The sequence below is a fragment of the Myotis nattereri genome, assembly GCF_964212035.1.
Source record: "Myotis nattereri genome assembly, chromosome: X".
NCBI classification, from domain to species: domain Eukaryota; kingdom Metazoa; phylum Chordata; class Mammalia; order Chiroptera; family Vespertilionidae; genus Myotis; species Myotis nattereri.
Window position 1 is genome coordinate 142,720,924 of NC_138078.1, and position 12,248 is coordinate 142,733,171.

Consider the following 12,248-nt stretch of genomic DNA (forward strand, 5'->3'; position numbering starts at 1 on the left):
CCATCACCACCTCCAACATCCCAACACCCCCCCACACACACTCGGGGTGTTCTCCCCTCCCACTCCTTGGAAACCGCCACCCAGGAAGTCCTCGTTCCCACCATTGCCCGCACTATGGCCTGGGTCCAGATGCTCTCCGGAGTAGACACCTCATCATTAAGAGGGGAGCTCATGTGCAGAGATTTGACAGCCAGGCAGGAAAAGTCCTGCCTGTCACCGCCTCCAGACCTCGAAACCTTTGGGAGTGGTTGCGAAGCTCCGGAAACTGAAGAGCCCTTGGGCACATCTATACAGCCCACCAATCAGCATGCACAACATGGAGTCCTTTGAGGACTCCAACCAATGAGGGCCGAGGGTGGGACCCTGCGTTGCTGGGAGATCAGCCTTGGCCGCGGTGATTATTGGGGGAGGGGAGCTGAACGCCAGGTTCCGAAGCTCGAGCCCCGCCTCCTCGGGTGCCTCCTCCGGTGCCTCTGCTTCTGAGCCTCAGTTTCTCAACCCCAAACTTGAGGTAGCAAGTTTTAGTCCTCCTGGGCTTGTGAGGACTGAATATAGTGATGAATGGGAAGCATTCTAGGCCAGAAAAATAATCGCAAGCCTCTATTCCAAAGGAGACTAACTGCCTACTAGGCAAAGGGCCAGAGCAGCGGTTCTCAACCGTGGCTGCACATTAGAATCATCTGGGAATCTTTTGAAAATCCTGATTTCTGGGCCTCATCCTCCGGAAATTCTGTTTCTTTGTTATGGGGTGGGGCCACAACATTAGTAACAAATAATTTCCGGAGGATGAGGCCCAGAAATCAGGATTTTAAAAAGACTCTCAGGTGATTCTAATGTGCAGCCAAGGTTGACAACCACTGCGCCAGAGGATGCAAACAGGCAGTAGGCAGGGCTGGAAAGCTTTTCTGTGAAGGGTCATACAGGTGTCAAATATAATATAAATGGGATCACTTTAAAATGGAGCCTCCTTGCCTGTCTTTTGCCTCAAACCTTTAGAATGTTAAAACAGGGCAAAATTAGCTTTGGGCTGGGCCCAGGGCAACCTGATGTCCCAAAGAACTGTTTGCAAAGATAACAAGAAAACAGGTATTATGACTACTGGGCTGAAAAGTGAAAGCATCATTAAGCATAAACATCACTATGTTTTGTTATCCGCACCAATAGAAACGCCGCCTTTCTGTGGATGTAAGTGTCCCCCCGCCTTTCTCAGAAATACCCTCTCCCCTTGCCTCCTAATTGGAACACTGTTTGGGTTTCTGCCTGAATCAGAGCTTTCCTGAATAGCTCTTCTTTTGACCTCAAATAAATGTTACTTGCCTCTCACTTTGAAAGGCCTTTTATGTGTAGGTTAACACAGGAAAGCTGCCCTGGCCAGTATGTAGACCAATCTGCTCTAATACAATTTACTGGCCGGCTGCCTTCAGGCCAGAGGCCATAGTTTATGGATCCCTGAGTTAAATCAAAAGGGAGAGAACGCCAATACTTGTCATTGATCATCAGGAGATGCAAACTAAAATGACAAATCATTTTTCCCTCATCAGACTTGCAAAACTTCCCAAGGTTGTGAGGAAATGGATGGTTTTGCACTACCGGTGGGCATGCATAGTGGGACAGGCAGTTGGCAAAGTAATCGGGCAGAATGTATGAAATTATACATCAAATTATACAACATTCACTAAAGCTCCTGGCACTCTTCTCTATGCTGTAGATACATATTAACTAAGCCCTGAAAGAGTCCTATGATTGAAGAATGTACTGTTATGTCCATGTATAGGTGAGGAAACAGCCACAGAGAGGGGCTGCTGCTTGCCCAGGGTCGTTTAGCTTGTGGATCATATCAGCAGAAGGGTTGGATCAAGGCCTTGGCTTGAACTGAAAGTATTACAGCTTCAAATGCCCATTCTGGCCCAGCGGCGAGGCTCAGTGGTTGAGCGTCGACCTATGAACTAAGAGCTCATGGTTCAATTCCTGATCAGGTCACATGCCTGGATTATGGGCTCAATCCCCAGTGTGGAGTGTGCAGGAGGCAGCCGATCAATGATTCTCTCTCATCACTGATGTTTCTGTCTCTCTCTCCCACTCCCTTCCTCTTTGAAATCGATAAAATCCTTTTTTTAAAATGCCCATCTATCTGTGACCCAGCACACCCATTGCCAATACATCTCCTAGAGATACACAGGTAAATGATGTGTATAAGGACACATGCGCAAGGACGCTGGTGATAGGAAAAATTAGGAACAATCTAAAGTCCCATCAGTAAGGAAATGGATGAATGCAATGGGGCATAGTCATCCAGTAGATTAAAATGCAGCTGTGATAGGAATGAACGAGGCTGTGTAACTAAGTAGATTTCAAACACATCCTTGGTACCGGCGTCTGGGGTTCTTGGGAACTCCCGTGATGGAAATCAAAAGAGCTCATCACATACACACACAAAGTACTCAGGCGAGAGGTTTATTACAAAGCTCATGTGCCAGTCGCAGGGAAACAGCTTCCGAAGGGAGGAAAGATGGCTGCTCCTCTCCGATCAAAAGCCAGGGGAATGGTTTTAAAGAAGTTGAGGTGGGAAAGATGACATCTCAGTGTGACATCTAAGTATGTAGAGGTGGGAGCTCTTAGGCGCTTGTGCAGTGAAACTACATGCTTCTTCATGCATTGCATGTCTCATTAGCATGTTAAATCTCCACCCAAGGGTGGGCTTTTTTTAGCATTTAGATGAGGGAGGGTTACCAAGAGGACAGTCTTTCTTGTTAGCTTGAATGTGTGAGTGAAGGGAACACAATTTCAGTCCACAGCTCCCAGGCAGCAGTGTCCTTCAGAATAGCAGCTAATTGGCTGTAAGAGGGGAAAGCATTGGGGCAATTAACGGGTTCCTGGCTTCCTGCCAGCTGGGCCTAGGGAGTAGCCTGCCTATCTCATTGTGGTGACTGGAAAGGAAGGCGAAAAATGAGACAGTAAGCTACAATTTGTAAATGAAAAATCCCCCTACAAGTCCTGTATGCTGTTTGTGGATACATATATGTAAACAAACATTATTTTTTTAATCCACACCTGAGGATATTTTCCCCATTGATTTTCAGACAGAGCGGGTGAGAGGAAAGGGAAGAGAGAGAGAGAGAGAGAGAGAGAGAGAGAGAGAGAGAGAGAGGCATTGATGTGAGGGACACACATCGATTGGTTGCTTCCCAAACGTGCCTCAACTGGGGTCAGAGATTGAACCTGCAACCAAGATACGCGCCCTTGACCGGGAATTGAACACGTCAGTCTTCCATCAGAGGGCCATCGCTCTAGTCTAGCCACTGAGTGAAACCAGCCAGGGCAGCAAACATATTTTTTAAAGTTATAGAAGGACACACACCAAACATCTAGCACTGGCTGGGAGACAACAAGGGGTGGAGTGGGGTGAAAATGCCAGTTGTTTGCCATATTTCCCCCTGAACCTACTGGTTCCTGGCTTCCCAGAGCAAGGTGCCCTGACATCAGAGGAGTGGCCCCTTCCTGGGCTTCTATAAGGCCTTCCAGTGTTAGAATTTCCCACCTCCAACAGCCCTTCACCCCTTGCATGCCTCCCTTCCTCTCTCTCCCATTCAAATGCCTCTGTCTTCCATTGCCTCTCCCTCGCACAACCTATTCTGGATTAATAGAAGCCTGGAGTGTATGAACACCTCTTGCCAAGGAGAACTTGTCTGTCTGATTTCCCTGAGCCTGCACCTAGAAGCCTACCCTACACCTAGAAGGTTACGCAGCAGGGCAGATTGAGTGCACCGTACATTTGCACTCTCCCATCTCAGGCAGGCCCTCAAGACCCTGCTCTTCTCTGGTTAACTCCATCTCCCAGCCTCCTAAATATTTTTTAAAATGTATTTTTATTGATTTCAAAGAGGAAGGGAGAGTGAGAGAGAGAGATGGAGATAAAAACATCAACAATGAGAGAATCATGGATCGGCTACCTCCTGCCCACCCCACATTGGGGATCGAGCCCACAACCCGGGCATGTGCCCTGCCCGGGAATCAAACCCTGACCTCCTCGTTCATAGGTCAATGCTCAATCACTGAGCCACACTGGCTGGGCCCTAATGATTTTGATGTCAGACAATTTAAAAGGGATAATGAAGGATATAGCAAAGTCTTGTATACCCAGCACCCACCTTAGAAACATTACCAATCAAATTGAAGACTCTCATTGATCCCATTCCCTCCCTCCTTCTCTCCCCAAACAGAGAGAATCCCAAGGGCTGTTTCATACCTCCTGCTTTCCCTTCATCCCCAGGATTCTGCTGCCTTCTCCTTGCCTCCCTCAGCAGACGACCTTGCTCTTCACTTTCCAGAGAAAAGCAAGAGTAGTGGACTCGCCCATCTTCCTGGTACCCAACACTTGCCCCGGGTGTCCTGTCCCACCTCTCTGCCCTCCCTCCCATCACCAGCAGGCCTGTGCTTTTCCACCCAAAGCCCATCTGTCCCCTTGTCTTTGGCCCCATCTCCTGATGCCCTCAGTACTGGCTACCCTTCCCTGTCCTGTTCATCTGGGTTCTTCCCATTTTCTCTCTCCTTTAAAGCAAAGGTGGTTTTATAATATTTACTTTAGAACTGACATGTGCACAAGGTAAAAACAGAATTCACATAATGCACAATGGTATACAATAAAAAGTAAGTCTCCCTGGCAACCGATCAATGATTCTCCCTCATCATGGATGTTTCTATCTTTCTCTCCCTCTCCCTTCCTCTCTGAAATCAATAAGACATATATTTTTAAAAATATCCCTCTTAAACTTAACTTCTAATCCTCCTCCCTAGATCATTAACGAGATTTTTATATATCCTTCCAAAGCAATTACATGCAGATAGAAGCATGTAGGAACAGATATCCTTGTTTTGTTTTGCAGCAGAAAAAGCTTAGCAGACTGTATTCACTGTGCTGCACCTTGCTTTTTACACAATATACCTTAGAGATTGTCCTATAACATCACATGTAGATCTAATGGATTATTATTTTTTAAATATGTCTTTTATTTATGTCAGAGCAGAAGGGAGGAGAGCGAGAGAAACATCAATGATGATAGAGAATCATTGATCAGCTGCCTCCTGCACGCCCCCCACTGGGGATTGAGCCTGCAGCCGGGGCATGTGCCCTGACCAGCATTTGAACCGTGGCCTCCTGGTTCATAGGTTGACACTCAACTGCTGAGCCATGCTGGCCAGATGATCTAATGAATTATTTATCACATCTATTCCACCAAGGACACACTGCCTGCCATTTCTGCATGGAAAGGGCCCAGTATCTTCAAGCAACAGTGTTTCACCAGAGGCTCAGCATTGGTCCCTGTTTGCTGGCAAGTTGGACATCCAGAGACAGCAGTAGATGGTTCAGCCTTGGTAAGTGGGAGTATTTACTCTTGAGCCGCCATTTGGGCTTCCGGGAACACTGATGCATGGGCCCACCAGGACAGTTTGGGATTGCTCATGACAAAGGATGGCTAATATGAACTAGCCAAGTCAACTTGTCTTGGTGGATGCTTTCGGCTCAGTAGTGGCTCATGATTCAAGAATCTTCATACTTCATGCCCACTACTAGCTATCCATCCACAAGCCTCCCCTCCAGACCTCTTCCTGGTCCTGAATATTCCAGTCCTTTCTCTTCAGGTTCCTAACCAAATGACCAAGACATTGGGCTCTATCTATCTATCTATCTATCTATCTATCTATCATCTATCTATCTATCTAAATGTATGTGTTAATATAATATCCTAATATATAAAAAAACCTGGGTCATAAGGACTGGTCATGACAGAGGCTGGACCAACCCGGAAATCAGTCCTGAAGTCAGCGACTCAGCACTGACTGCTTCCACTGCAGGCTGGGTGCCCACGCACTGACTGCTGAGGGGGCTGTGAATCAGGGCCAGAGAGAGGCCTGAAGAGAGAAGCAGGGACTGATCCCTTGCCTCTGTGGCAACTTTTGATCAGCACTTGCCTCTCTCTTTCTCCCCCAGTCTGGCCAGCAGCCCCACCTCCATTTTTCTCCAGGCCTACACCGGAGCTGCTGATCAGCCCCGCCTTTCTGATCAGGCCCCGTTGATAGGCCCAGAGATGCTGACTGGCATAGAAACTGACCAATCAGAACCAAATCTGGGTCAACTGTGAGGAGCCAATGGCTGCCTAGGAGGCAGAGCTTTGATGCTGACTGACATAGAAACTGACCAATCAGAACCAAATTGGCCAGCAGAGGAAGGCAGTTGGGGACAAGATCAGGCTGGCAGGGGAGGGCCATTGGGGGCAGATCAGGCCAGCAGAGGAGTGCAGTTTGGGGCAACCAGGAAAGCAAGGGGAGGGCAGTTAGGGACAAGATCAGGCTGGCAGGGGAGGGCAGTTGGGGGCAATCAAGCAGGCAGGCAGAGGCAGTTAGGGGAGATTAGGCAGGCAGGCAGAGGGGTTAGGGGCAATCAGGCAGGCAGGCAGAGGCAGTTAGGGGCAATCAGGCAGGCAGGCAGGTGAGTGATTAGGAGCCAGTGGTCCCAGATTGCAAGAGGGATGTCCAACTGCCAGTTTAGGCCCAATCCCCCAAGGGTTCCCCAATTGGAGAGGGTGCAGGCTGGGCTAAGGGAACCCCGCTCCATGCACGAATTTTGTACACCAGGCCACTAGTCTACAATAATAAAAATGTAATATGCTAATTAGACTGGGTGGTCAAACAGCAGAACGAACATCCAGATGACCAGCTGGGGCTGTGAGGGCCAAGCACCTTGCACGAATTTCATGCATCAGGCCTCTAGTTAATATATAACATATTATATATATACTAGAGGCCCGGTGTACGAAATTTGTGCATGGAAAGGGGCGGTCCCTCAGCCCAGCCTGCACCCTCTTGCAATCCAGGACCACTGGCTCCTAACCGCTCACCTGCCTGCCTGCCTGATTGCCCCTAACCACTCTGCCTGCCTGCCTCATCACCCCTAACCACTCGCCTGTGTGCCTGATCTCCCCTAACCCCTCTGCCTGCCTGATCGCCCCTAACCACTCACCTGACTGCCTGATAGCCCCTAACTGCTTGCCTGCTTGCCTGCCTGATCGCCCCTAACCACCTCTGCCTCACCCCTCGCCCCCGTGGCTTCATCTGGAAGAATGTCCGAAATGACGTCTGGAAGGTCGTTCAGCTGCTTGCTCTAATTAGCATATTATGCTTTCATTATTATAAATACATATACAGATATCTGTGTTTTATTTATATATGTACCTGTAATATATATTACAGAGTTGCTATAACATATTACCACAAACTGGGTGGCTTGAAACAACAGAAGTTCATCCTCTCCTATTTCTGGAAGTCTGAAATCAAGGTGCCTGCAGGGCCATGCTCCCTCCAGAAACTCTGGGGAGGACTCTTGCTTGCTCCTTCCAACTTCTGGTGGCCCTAGAGGTCCCCGGGCTTGTAGCTGAATAACTTGAATCTCTGCCTCCACCTTCACATGGCTTCTCTGTGTCTGTGGCTTCTCCTCTTCTATCTCTTATAAGGACACTTACTGGATTTAGGGCCCACCTGCCTAATCCAGGATGATCCCATCTCAACCTCTTTACTTGAATTACATTGGCAAAGACATTTTTGTCAGGGGGAGCTATCATTCAACTGAGATAGGTAGCTAGATAGATAGGTATTCCCACCCAGAGCCACTTCTCCTTCCCCACAAAGTGGATAATGAGGTGTACCACCCATAGTTCTGTCCTTTAGGAAGATCTTCCCTTCCCACTGTTTCTTTTTGTTTAAAATATTTTTTATTGATTTCAGAGAGGAAGGGAGAGGGAGAGAAACATCAATGATGAGAGAGAATCATTGATCAAGGACCAACACTGGAGATTGAGCCTGCAACCTGGGCATGTGCCATGACCGGGAATCAAACTGACCTTCTGATTCATAGATTGGCGCTCATCCACTGAGCCACACCAGCCAGGCCCCACTCTTTCTTAAGGATCACCCGGGGTGTGACTAGAATGCAGCTGCCATCTGCTCTGTGCTTGTACCCAGTCACTGAGCCAAAGTTTGGATGTTTTCCTCCTCCTTCAGGTGGTCATACTTGATTGTCTTTGATTCATTGTCTTGATCAAGGTGGGCAGAGTGCAGTTTCATGGTTTCTACCTTCCCCACTGTGATAGCTCTCCTAATGTTGGGAAGGGTGCAGGGGAAAGCCCCTTACGTGTGCAGTGGGAGTCTGCTAAAAGTGGAGATTGATATGTTGTTCCTGTGTGGGTATTTTCAGAACCATCAGGCTTGATGACCCTCCCAGCGCTCTCAGAGCAGTGCATGCAGAGGGCAAAGCCCCTTCCAGCTGAGAGCCAGCTCCCCAACTAAATGGGCCACCCAAATGTTTGCTGTTTGCAGCTATCAGAACTGCCCTCTGAAAGTTTGTGCCAATTTATATGCCCTGAATGGTATTTCCCCAAACTCTCACCAACACTGTAGAATATAAAAGTTTTTTTTCATTTTTGTTGATAAGATTAATGAAAGGCAATGTTTTTGTTGTTGCTTAAGTGTGAATGTTTAATTTTTCTTTCCTGAATTGCATGTTTGTGTCCTTTGGCCATTTTCTTTTCTTGTTTTAAATTTCTTTATTGATTAAGGTGTTACATATGTGTCTTCGTCCCCCAAACCCCCCTCACTCATGCCCTCACCCCCCTGTTGTCTGTGTCCATTGGTTAGGCTTATATGCACACATATAAGTCCTTTGGTTGATCTCTCCTCCTTACCCCCACCCTCCCCTACCTTCCCTCTGAGGTTTGACAGCCTGATCGATGCTTCTGTGTCTCTGGACCTGTTTTTGTTCATCAGTTTATGTTGTTCATTATATTCCATAAATGAGTGAGATCACGTGATATTTATCTTTCTCTGACTGGCTTATTTCACTTAGCATAATGCTCTCCAGTTCCATCCATGCTGTTGCAAATATTGACTTTCTTTCTTAATGACTTGCAAGAGATTTTATATATGAAGACTATTGAGGATTTCTGTTATGTATGTTGCAAGCCTTGCTCCTCGTGTGTAACTTGCATTTTATTTTTATTTGAGATGCATGTGACATGCTGCAGTTTTGTATTTTGCTTGCCATCAAATCTCTGTTCTCGCACAGTTTCTTCCATTATTCAGTTGCTTTGCAAAAACGTTTCCCATTTTAGAAGTGTCAATCACAAATGTAAAGTTGCCAGGGTGGCTAAAACCCTGGTGCTGTTGTGTGATCGAGGAATCAGGACTTGGCCCCACAAGTTATTCTCCTGAAAGCAACTTTCACATCCTTATTTCTCATGGTGTAGGCGAGGGGACTTAGCATGGGAGTCACCGCTGCATAAACTATAGAGACACTTTTGCATCCATCTTGAGACCATTTGGTCTAGGGTCTCATATAAATATATATATTAATGTCCTAAAGTAAGTGGTGAACATGACCAGGTGAGAGCCACATGTAGAAAAGGAATCTTAAGACATCCCTGAGAATACAAAGAGATAAGGATGAAAGCGAAAGGCACTGGCATTGAAATGACAGCGCACACCATCATCATAACCTCTAGGGAAATGGTGTTGAAACAGAACAATTTAAAGATGGCTTGACCTTCACAGGAGAAGTGATTGACAGAATTATGCCTGCAGAAACTTATGGGGAAGAGCAGAATGGGCATAGCAGTTAGCAGAAAGGCTGTCACCCATACAAACAACGCCATTAAAAGGCATACTTGAGCCCTAGCTGGTTTGGTTCAGTGGACAGAGCATTGGCCTAGGAACCGAAGGGTCCCGGGTTCTATTCTGGTCAAGGGCATGTACCTCAGTTGCAGGCTCCTCCCCCTTCTGGGCTCTGGTCAGGGTGCATGTAGGAGGCAACCAATCCATGTGTTTCTCTCACATCGATATTTCTTTCTGTCTTTCCCTCTTTCTTCCACTCCCTCTAAAAAAAAAAAAATCAATGGAAAACTACCCTCGGGTGAGGATAAATAAAAAAGGCATACTTGAGAAGGCATGACCTGGTTGTACCTAAGTGGGTCTGAGATAGTCTCAAATCTGTCATAAGCCATAATGGCAAGAAGGAAACACTCAGCCAGTGCCAAGAAGGCTTGGATGGTGAGCTGGGCAAAACAAGAACTGTAAGAGATGGTGGGAAAGTTCTGCAGAGAGTTCGCCATGGTCAGTGGCACAGCACTGGTGGAAAAGAGGAGATCCAATAAAGACAAGTTATGGAGCTGAGAATTGACTCCTATCAGGAAAATGATCGTGCAGTTTCCTCCCAAAGTTACTATGTAGAGAAACATCAGTGCCCAGAAGAGAACACTCTGGGATGTGGGGTGTTTGGACAGTCCCACAAGAATGAATTCATTCACTTTGGCGTGGTTTGTAATTTCCTGGTAATTCATTTTCTCTGTCCTCAACTCCAGGTGGGAGAGAAAGCAAACCAATCAGATCCTTGTCCACAAGGAATGCATTGATTATACCATCGGGTTGATTAAACTGTGCCAGCCCTTGACACACGCTCATCTCTGAGGTTTTCAGCCTTTGAGCCACCAGCAGCTTCAGCAGCCCACCCTCATCCCTGCATTCCTCTGCTGGAAAATAAAAAGGTAGTCCTCTAGCAAAAAGGATTAGAACTCCTGGACTTGTGTGAACACAATATTTGAGGAAGAGAGAGCAGAGGATCCACCAAGCCTCCTGACCAAGCCTCCTATGAGATTTCCCTTCAAGCTAAATGGGACCTGACCACAGGTGGAAAGCAACTGCCTCGTCATTCAAGGGCAGAAGGATGACAGTGTGGTGGCACAGGAAAAGGTCCTTGGGACAATTTTGTTTTACCCACTTAAGCTCACTACTCAAGATCTTGTGCCCCTTCTCACCCAGAGGCTGGGTCTGAAAGACCTGCAATGGTTTTCTCCCACATCTTCAACCAGCAAATTATTACTCTTCAAGGTAGAGAAGAAAGAAAGTGAAGGTTGGAAGGTCAGGGGGTATCCAAGGGAGGGACCCTAAGGACTACCTTGCTGGGTGCCTCTTTGTTCCTTTCTGATTCTCAGGGGCCTGTGAACAGGTGGGTGGGACTAGCAGGCCTGGCCAGTGCTGTCTGGTCTTGGTTGCAAGTATTCTCTTTGGTTGGCAATGTCTAGACTGACCTCCCTTGCACTAGAACAGGGGTGGGCAAACTTTTTGACTCAAGGGCCACAATGGGTTCTTAAACTAGACCGGAGGGCCGGAACAAAAGCATGGATGGAGTGTTTGTGTGAACTAATATAAATTCAAAGTAAACATCATTACATAAAAGGGTACGGTCTTTTTTTTTTTTTTTTTAGTTTTATTCATTTCAAATGGGCCGGATCCAGCCCGCGGGCCCTAGTTTGCCCACGGCTGCACTAGAATGATGAGATCTGAGATCTTGGTGTGACTACTGGCATGTATCTGATTCTCATGTCTGTGCTTTTGACTGTGCTCCTAACTACTGTACTGTAATTTATAATCAATAAATCTCCAGATGTGCACCTCCATCTGGGCATTTGCCATCACCTTAAATATCACTTCACCAATGTCAAGCTCATTCATATGCCCTACTCCCCTCTCAGTCAATGCCATTTTCAACTTTGCTATTTATTAGTGTCTGGCACATAGTAGGTGCTCACCAAATGTTAGCTCCCTTCTGTAACTTACCCTCCATATCTCATCAGTCAAAAATCCCCGTTAATATGTCCATTTAATTGAATAAGCATTTACGGACACCTGTTGTGGAATGGGCACTGAGAAGAATATTCCTTTACAATATCTCTCATATCTATCCATTCTTCTTTATTCTGATGTTTTTAGAGTCCAGGAATTTATCACCTTACACCAAGATTTACTACTAACAACCTCCCGGACACAGTCTCTGCCCTCAAGGGGTTCCCTATCTGATGGGAGTGACAGAAACGGAAGCAGGCTAGTTATTATAATACACTTTGATCTGTAGTATATTGGGGGAGGTTCAAGGTCCTACAAAACACCCAGGAAGGGTGCTTTTGACTATGATTTTTCCCAATTCTGATCAGGAAAGAAGTGACATCTCAGCAAAGACATTAAGAATGAGTGAGAACTAGCCAGTCAGTTCCTTCTACAGCAAGTCAGAGATGAGGAGGGAAGAGAGCAGAGACAAAGGCCAATACATCAGTCTCTGCTGACCATCCATGGATTGAGAAAATCTGACCATCTCAAGTTCGGATGAGGAGGGGTAGACAGAGGGAGGCACCAAAGTTGAAAGAGCT

General features: G+C 46.8%; 1 pseudogene across 1 annotated transcript; it reads right to left on the bottom strand.

Moving 5' to 3' along the window:
• Positions 1-9,229: 9,229 nt before the first annotated feature.
• On the bottom strand, positions 9,230-10,385 carry LOC308536273 (olfactory receptor 13H1-like; annotated as a pseudogene). Its single transcript has 2 exons — positions 9,984-10,385; positions 9,230-9,713 (listed from the first exon to the last, which is right to left on the bottom strand). The product of its transcript is annotated as an olfactory receptor 13H1-like (transcript).
• Positions 10,386-12,248: the final 1,863 nt, after the last annotated feature.